General features: G+C 41.2%; 1 long non-coding RNA gene across 1 annotated transcript; it reads left to right on the top strand.

The window, feature by feature from the left end:
• Positions 1-2,334: 2,334 nt before the first annotated feature.
• LOC122971940 lies at positions 2,335-7,103 on the top strand. The gene is made up of 3 exons (XR_006399592.1): positions 2,335-2,486; positions 6,127-6,183; positions 6,560-7,103. It is a non-coding gene; the product is annotated as an uncharacterized LOC122971940 (long non-coding RNA).
• Positions 7,104-7,195: the final 92 nt, after the last annotated feature.

The following is a 7,195-nucleotide window of genomic DNA, read 5'->3' as shown; positions in this document are numbered from 1 at the left end:
TTTAATCATAAAGGCAACTATTATTATGAGTGACAACAAAACCTGATATTTACATTTTGATCTTTAAGATTAAGTACTACATCCTGCTCAAAACCCCTTAAACTGAATGTCATTTCAAGCCAACTGTGTTTTTGACAGAACAAGAGAAGAAAGCATAGACCAAACAGCTAAATAGAGCCAGAAATATAGAGCTTTTTAGCAGCTTAAATATAAATCAGAGGAAGATGACTCTAATTTATGATGTGGTCACCACAAGACCAGAGTTCCTTTCTTGGTTAAGATTTCAAGTTTGCTAACTTAACTGATCTTTGGCTTCCATCCATTGAGATGATTTCTGCCTCTGGGGCAGCTCTGCTGAAGAGAACATTTTCTTTAAGTAAAACTCCAACCTGTGAGAGCTAATGGGACCTATGGGAGTGGTTTGGGAGGGGGAACGGGGCCTTTGGGGGAAAAGGGGCCGGCTGATCGAGGGCAGGACATAGAACAGAGGGCTTGTAAAACTTGTCTGGGGCTGATGCGGTCTCGCTGCATTTCATGGAGGCTGATGTTAACTGCTACAGCGAGGTGGAGGGTCCAAATTCGGTCTGTTTATCCTGGACAGGAAGGTAGCCGGGTGCATAGAGAGAGAAAGAGACGACTCTGGATAATCCAGGCTCTGACTGCAGATGGGTGGGCTTTACAGTACATGTGAGAATTCTACCGCATGGGTTTGACCACATGCGTTTGTGTGGTGGATGCTCCTTCCACCCAAATGACAAGAATGATTATTGCCTTCACAATATACTCACATCTCCATAAGGGACTTCCACATAGGATGTAACTCCACTCCTGGACTATAAAACCCATCATTTACAATGGCTTTTGCATTGTACAAAAAAAAAAACATTTTCTTCATCCAGCTCAGCTGCATGCTGAGGTCTGTCTGCAGCTTTTTAAACAGTCTGAACATGTGTACATGGACCCTGGTAGACATTTTCTGTACAGTATGATCTGCCTCCTTTGTATGGATTCTAAACTGTGCAGGATAGGTTCAACAACAAGCAACTTCTCATTTATTTCTCTCGCTCATTTTCTCATGCAAATCTGGGTGGTGTGCTCCATCAGGATTCACACCATAAAGTTGCAATGGAGCGTGTTTCATTAAACAGCACAGTACATTTGGTCCATTAACACATCCGGTTCCATGTCCTGACAAAGGATCGGCCCACGTTGAGATTCCTGAACTCCTGCAGAGAATCAACTCATAATCTCACGTTTAACTAAAATATTTTACTAAGGGCCATGCTAGATGTTAGAGGCTGAGATGTGTGTGTTTCTGCCTGTGTAGATATCCAGGGAAAAGTTGACTGTAGATTTGTCTTACATCTGCATATACGACTCATATCTTGTGTGGCCATAAGGTATTGAAAAAGATTTTTTTTGGCATAAAAAAATCAGGTATTGTATTGGCAGTAGTATTGGGGGGAAAAAAGTCAACCAACATCCATCCATAGATGGTTTAAAGCAGCATTTACTGATTTTTTAACCACTTAATGTCAGCGGAACAAGCTGTAAACACAACATTGGAAATTATTCCCCCATAAAGTTGTTGTGGTAAGTGTGTTGGCAAACAATTGCATCCACTATGTTCACCAGCTACTCACTAACTTTTCATTTGGTGATGTTGATCAGCTTTTTTGTTGAAAACAGCTGCCTGCTGCAACTAGAAATAAAAGCTGTGAGAATGAACCAAAACAGTAAAGTTCCCAGCAGTAAAACCAAAACAATAAGCTGAAAGTTGCTCCATAGGGCTGAGGGGAACTGTAGGTTCAGGTAATAATTTTCTGTGGGATTGTCACTACGAGTGACACCTTTCACATTACACATAGTCATGTGATTCATTGTTATTTGTAAAGATATTGATTAGTGCAGCTTCAAGCAAATTGGAGGTTTGTATTAAAATGAGGAGTCATCTCAAGGCATTTACTTCTCAAAAATTCATTTTTTAAAACTACCAAATAAATAGTGTTTTGGAATGAAACCATTCAAATGTTGGTAACATTAAGCTCCTTCCCCTTATGTAAGCCTCATTAAGATTTTTGGAAGAAGGACTTAATTTGTTGCACAATACCTCATCTTTCTGGTCTTATCATCACTGTAAAAGGATTCCTGGAAATTAAAGTCCCATCACTCCTCTGTCCACGTCTGTTACAAGTGCCGTTCCTCCCACGTTGTTAAGTCCATAACCAAAATTCTTGGCCTTGAACTATACAGAACATCAGGCCCTGGTCTAACCTCTGCTGCAGGGTGACTGAGTCTCTTTCCTTTTGGTTGTTTGATCCTTTGCACAGATGGTTTTCTTCAGGAAAAGGTGCTGAGTGAGAGCTGAAAAACCAGGTTTAAGGTATCAAAAGAACTCAAGAATACTGACCATTTGTGCTGTCCTGCCAAGAGCGACTCAAGCTTACAGTGGAATGAGCAAACCAAAAGGGTCTGAGCGAGCGAAGGTAAGGATGATGATTGTCTTTATTGAAAGACCTGAACCATACATGTGTATAAAATGTTTTTTTCTATAAGTCACAAGATGAATCAACAAATATTCTTTACATCTTTGTTTTAAAAACATATAGCTAAACTTTACCCATAAGGTTATTGGTTTATCAGTGATTGGGGTCAAATAGCATAGTTTCTTGGACTAAAAATTTGCTTAATTCTTTTCCTTTAGACATTTACCATACTGGCTGGTCAACAAGCAAGCTAACCAGCTTACAACACATTATTTATTGAAATCTTCACATAACTTTACATAATTCTAATGTCCTAACCACTCTCCACTTTTCTTTTCCTCCCTCTGGATCACATCTGGACTGCCGGCATGCCTGGCAGATATTGCCTCTTGACAGAAAGAATGACCATTTGAAGCTCAATTGAGCCAAGAACTGCTCTTTATCCCATTATTCAAAAGACTGTACCCTTTTTCTAAGCTCTCCATCTCAGTGGAGGATGTTATGGTTTCATCCTCCAGGATTTCAAGAAACATTGGTGTGGTCACTGAGGATCCCCTGATAATCTCAGATCAGACTGGCCTTGTTATGCAGGCAGGCCCCCCTCCAACTCATCAAGAAATCAGCAGCCTATGTGGTCTTCAACCCACCCAAACACTCGCCCGCACACTGGCTTCCTGCAGGCAGAATCTTGCATAAGATGCTGATGTTGGCCTATCAGACGTACCTCCAGTCTGTGCTGTAATAAAATAGCTTGAATTTAATCAACTGCTCACTCGGAGCCTCATTATCAAAGATCCACACAAATATGTGTCAAGAATTCTTGAACCCCAGCAGTGGAATAAGTTCCAAGTGGCTGTTTTTTTTCCTTTTGGAATATAGCAAACTTGCTCCCAAACATGTCAATTAGCTCACTAACTAAACAACCATAGCCCATTAGCAACAGAAATCGAGGGAAACAGGCTACCGCAGTGTGGCGAACACATTCAGCTTTTAATGTTTGCAATCAAGATGAGAATTTTGCAGTCTGCCAGAGAGAAGCCTGCCGTGCAACCACGACATGTACTCAATCTTTAGCTTTTATTTGGAGTTTACTCAGCAGCCAGCAACAGAAGAGTATTGCTGTAGTATGTGGCTCCCAGATGTGAATGGGTGTAAGTGTTAAGGGTGTTGCTGAGAAAGAGTATATGCATGAGACGCATTAAAGTCACCTTTCCCTGGATAGGTGGGTCCTGTCAATGTGTCTTAAAATTCCAACGAGTGGAGAGTTGGGGTTTTTTTTTCAAAGAGAGTAGGAAAGCCGTAAATCTCATCTAATGAAGTAATCGCTGAACCTTTGGCATGAATAAGTAACCTTATCCCTCTCCAGCAGACACATTATGGTGATTTTGTGCCATGGAGAAGTAAACACATGCCAAACTAAGCATTTAATAATGTTTAAATACTGATCTCTTTTTCTTTAGTTTTGACACATAAGTATCAGATTCCTGTCGTCAAAATGAGTAAATCTTTCACACTCCTTTCCGCCTCATGGACTGAGACAACCACAGCTCCATGGTCCTCTCGTCAGGTTGTTTTGCTTCCCTAAAGCAGTGGAGATGTATGATGAGGATTTCCGCTGAAAGAGCAGTTGAATTTCTCCCTTGTGTGTTAGGCAAAGTCCCCCTGGGGCGACCTCCCACACTGAACAATGTTGACACATTATGAGCTTGCTGTATAACTCTACTATTTCCTTTGATTCTCTCATTTAAAGTGTATGTGTGTGTGCACATATGAACACACACCCACTTACTCTCTCATCCTCTATTCATCTATTCGACGGATTGAACTTTTATTCTCTTTTAACTGCTTCCTTTTCATTGACGTCTCCTCAATTAACTTTTCAATCTCGGCTGCCTTTTTGACTCTTTCAGAAATGTGGAATTCTTTGGCCGACTGCTCCCTCAAAATGCGCAATTACCATTGTTTTCATTTTTAAATATCGACCCATTTTGGCCAGGATATAATTATAATTAGGATATCCTTTTCCACTCGCCAGTAATAAGTCACATTTGATGATTTCCCCTTCGTGTTTCACACAGAGCTGGAGGCCCTTTTCCAAGCCCAGAGTTGTGTCGCTGGATGCTTGGGGTTGCAGCCATGGTAATGGATTTGAGGCCCTTCTCAAGAACAACATGGCTTACCCTTAATCGTCGCAGTCCACTTTACACATTAGCACAATCAATTTAAGTGGGGGAAATAGCTGAGCGAGAGGTGGCATCAAACGCATGCAATCACCCAGCATCCATTGCTGCCTCTGGACAGGACTGTGCGTCACAGTGGCTACAGTGGAAAATGTGAATCTTTGTGAATGCCTTGTAATGCAGAGAGAGATCTCTGAAGCCTGCCAAACTGCATAACTGTGCCCATTTGTCTGGGTGGTGTTTTTATGTTACTTTGGGGGTCACAGAGCTCCAGCATTTGACTCTGCAACAGAGGTATTTATCCATATCCATATCCATGTTTTGGAGACAGTCTGAAAATATCTGCAACCTTTATGGTTTTAGGAGCCAGATTCTCATATGTCACATTCTCCTTGCTTATATCAAGGTAGAGACAAAGCCAGACCAGGCTGGTTTGAGTTCAAATGACTATATAAATGCTGTTCTTTGTAAATGTGTACAATACACACAACCATGTAACGGTCTGTGGGTTGGAAATTGTTGCACTTTGCATTTTTCAAAAAGCAAAGCTCATCTAGAGTAAGAAATAATTGGTTAGGTTTAACCATAAAGCAGTTTTAAGTATAGATTTTTTGGCCACTTTGGGGCAGTAGAACAAGCTGTAAGCACAACATCACCTTCTAAAGTTGATATGGCCAACATGTTAGCAAACAGCCTCCTATTCAAACATGCAGTAGGAACGGAGCAACATAAGCATTTATTTGAAATTTGAATAAATTTTTTAATAAATTTCATATTCACTCTCCTTGTAGCTTTTTTTGGTTTCCATCAAGGAAATATCTGTATCTTTAGCTGCTAAACGCTCAGCTACAGTTATGTCCACCAGCTAAGGTACTCGCTAACTTTGTCTGTCTGTTGTTTGCCGCATTGATTTGCATTTCTATTACCAGTTTAAATGTGCCGAATCATGCCGAGTTGCACCTGAGATGGACCATCTCCGAAGTCGAGTCAAAGCGTGTTTGACCTGCCTCCAAGCGGGATGCGGTGACGTCAGATGGGCTTCTTCATCATTCAGGGACGAGATGGCTTACTTCTGGTTTAGCCCTCTGCTAACTTGAATAGGATAAAATAATTCAGTGGTGTGGGGCTTCCAGACTTTCCAAATGTTATCAGACCAAATGGACCAAATTCTGATAGTGAGACAAGTCATTTGCATCAACTCACAATAAAGCTGAAACAGTGATCTGAAAGATGCTAAAATGCTTTGCAAAAAACTGATAAGATTACTTTAGAAATCTTTAAGTAGCCATTTGATTGGCTAGCAACACTTGCCTTCAGATACAGTAACTCTTCTAATTACAACGGTCAACGAGCAAGCATATGAGGAATGACAGCTGGACGTCACTGCTATCCCTTTATTCTTTTCTCCACCTCAGTTGCTTGTTTTTTAAAATCATGCTTTTTGTTGCTCTACATTGCAGGCTCACACAACACTTGGCACAGTCATCAGTGGCTTGATTCCAGCATATTCATCTATGGTAAAGTACCAGAGAAAAAGTCCACTATAATTCTGTTCACAGTTCATGAAATGTTCCCTGGTGTGTACAGTCACGTTGCAACAACACCATGCAAATGCAAATAATCACATTTGCAGTTGGTATGCTAAATCTACTGTGAACAAGGTCGTTTACGCCCTTATATTCAAACAATCTACATATATTAAACATGATGCTTAGCTTACAATATGTAAATTGCATTGATCCAAGTATGATGAAGTATTAGCAGATACTATCAGCTCTCACTGCAGACTCCCTATATGGTTGTATAATTTTACATTTTTTTAATTTTTTACACATTTCACAACTCATCTTGCAACCTCAGCTGCCCTTAAAATCTCATCTGCCACCCTCCCAGGCTGGAAATCACTTGAGAACAGCAGGGACAAAGCGGCGTCAGCAGGGAAGACGGGTGGAGAAAATCCATCTCCACCCCATCTTTCACTCATCAGTCATCACCACGTGCAGTGACCTAAGCAGAGGCTGCAGAGGTCAAGACCACGCTGTCCATCTCTGTTACTCTGTTCGTGAATAAACAGGGGCCAGTGTATGGGTGTGCATGTCCGTCAGGGCGATTACACGCACACGAAAACACACACACACATGCACTCACACAGCCTCGTGCCGACTCCACTGGCATAATTAGAAACATTTGGGATCATTTGCAAAGGGAACACAAGCTCTGATGGGATCCAGATGCACTACTGGGTTTCACCGAAATACAGGAACCCTTATTTATGAGGGGCCATTACTGGCTCCTCACCCAGGGAGGTGTGTGTGTGTGTGAGTGAGTGTATGTGTACTGTCCAGTTTGTCCAGATACTAAATGAGTGTTTGGGGGTGGATCATCCATATTCAGGTCAGACTCAGTTTAATGACATTTGTTTTGGTGAGATAATGAGGGTTAGTATTCATTGTATTTCTGAACACAATGTAAGCTTAAATGAACTCGTAGAGACTCAGAAACAGAACACTGTTGTTGAAGTTGTAGACA

This window comes from Thunnus albacares, chromosome 20 (assembly GCF_914725855.1).
Source record: "Thunnus albacares chromosome 20, fThuAlb1.1, whole genome shotgun sequence".
NCBI lineage: Eukaryota > Metazoa > Chordata > Actinopteri > Scombriformes > Scombridae > Thunnus > Thunnus albacares.
Note: the sequence above shows the minus strand (reverse complement) of the source record. Positions and strands in the feature narration are given on the sequence as shown.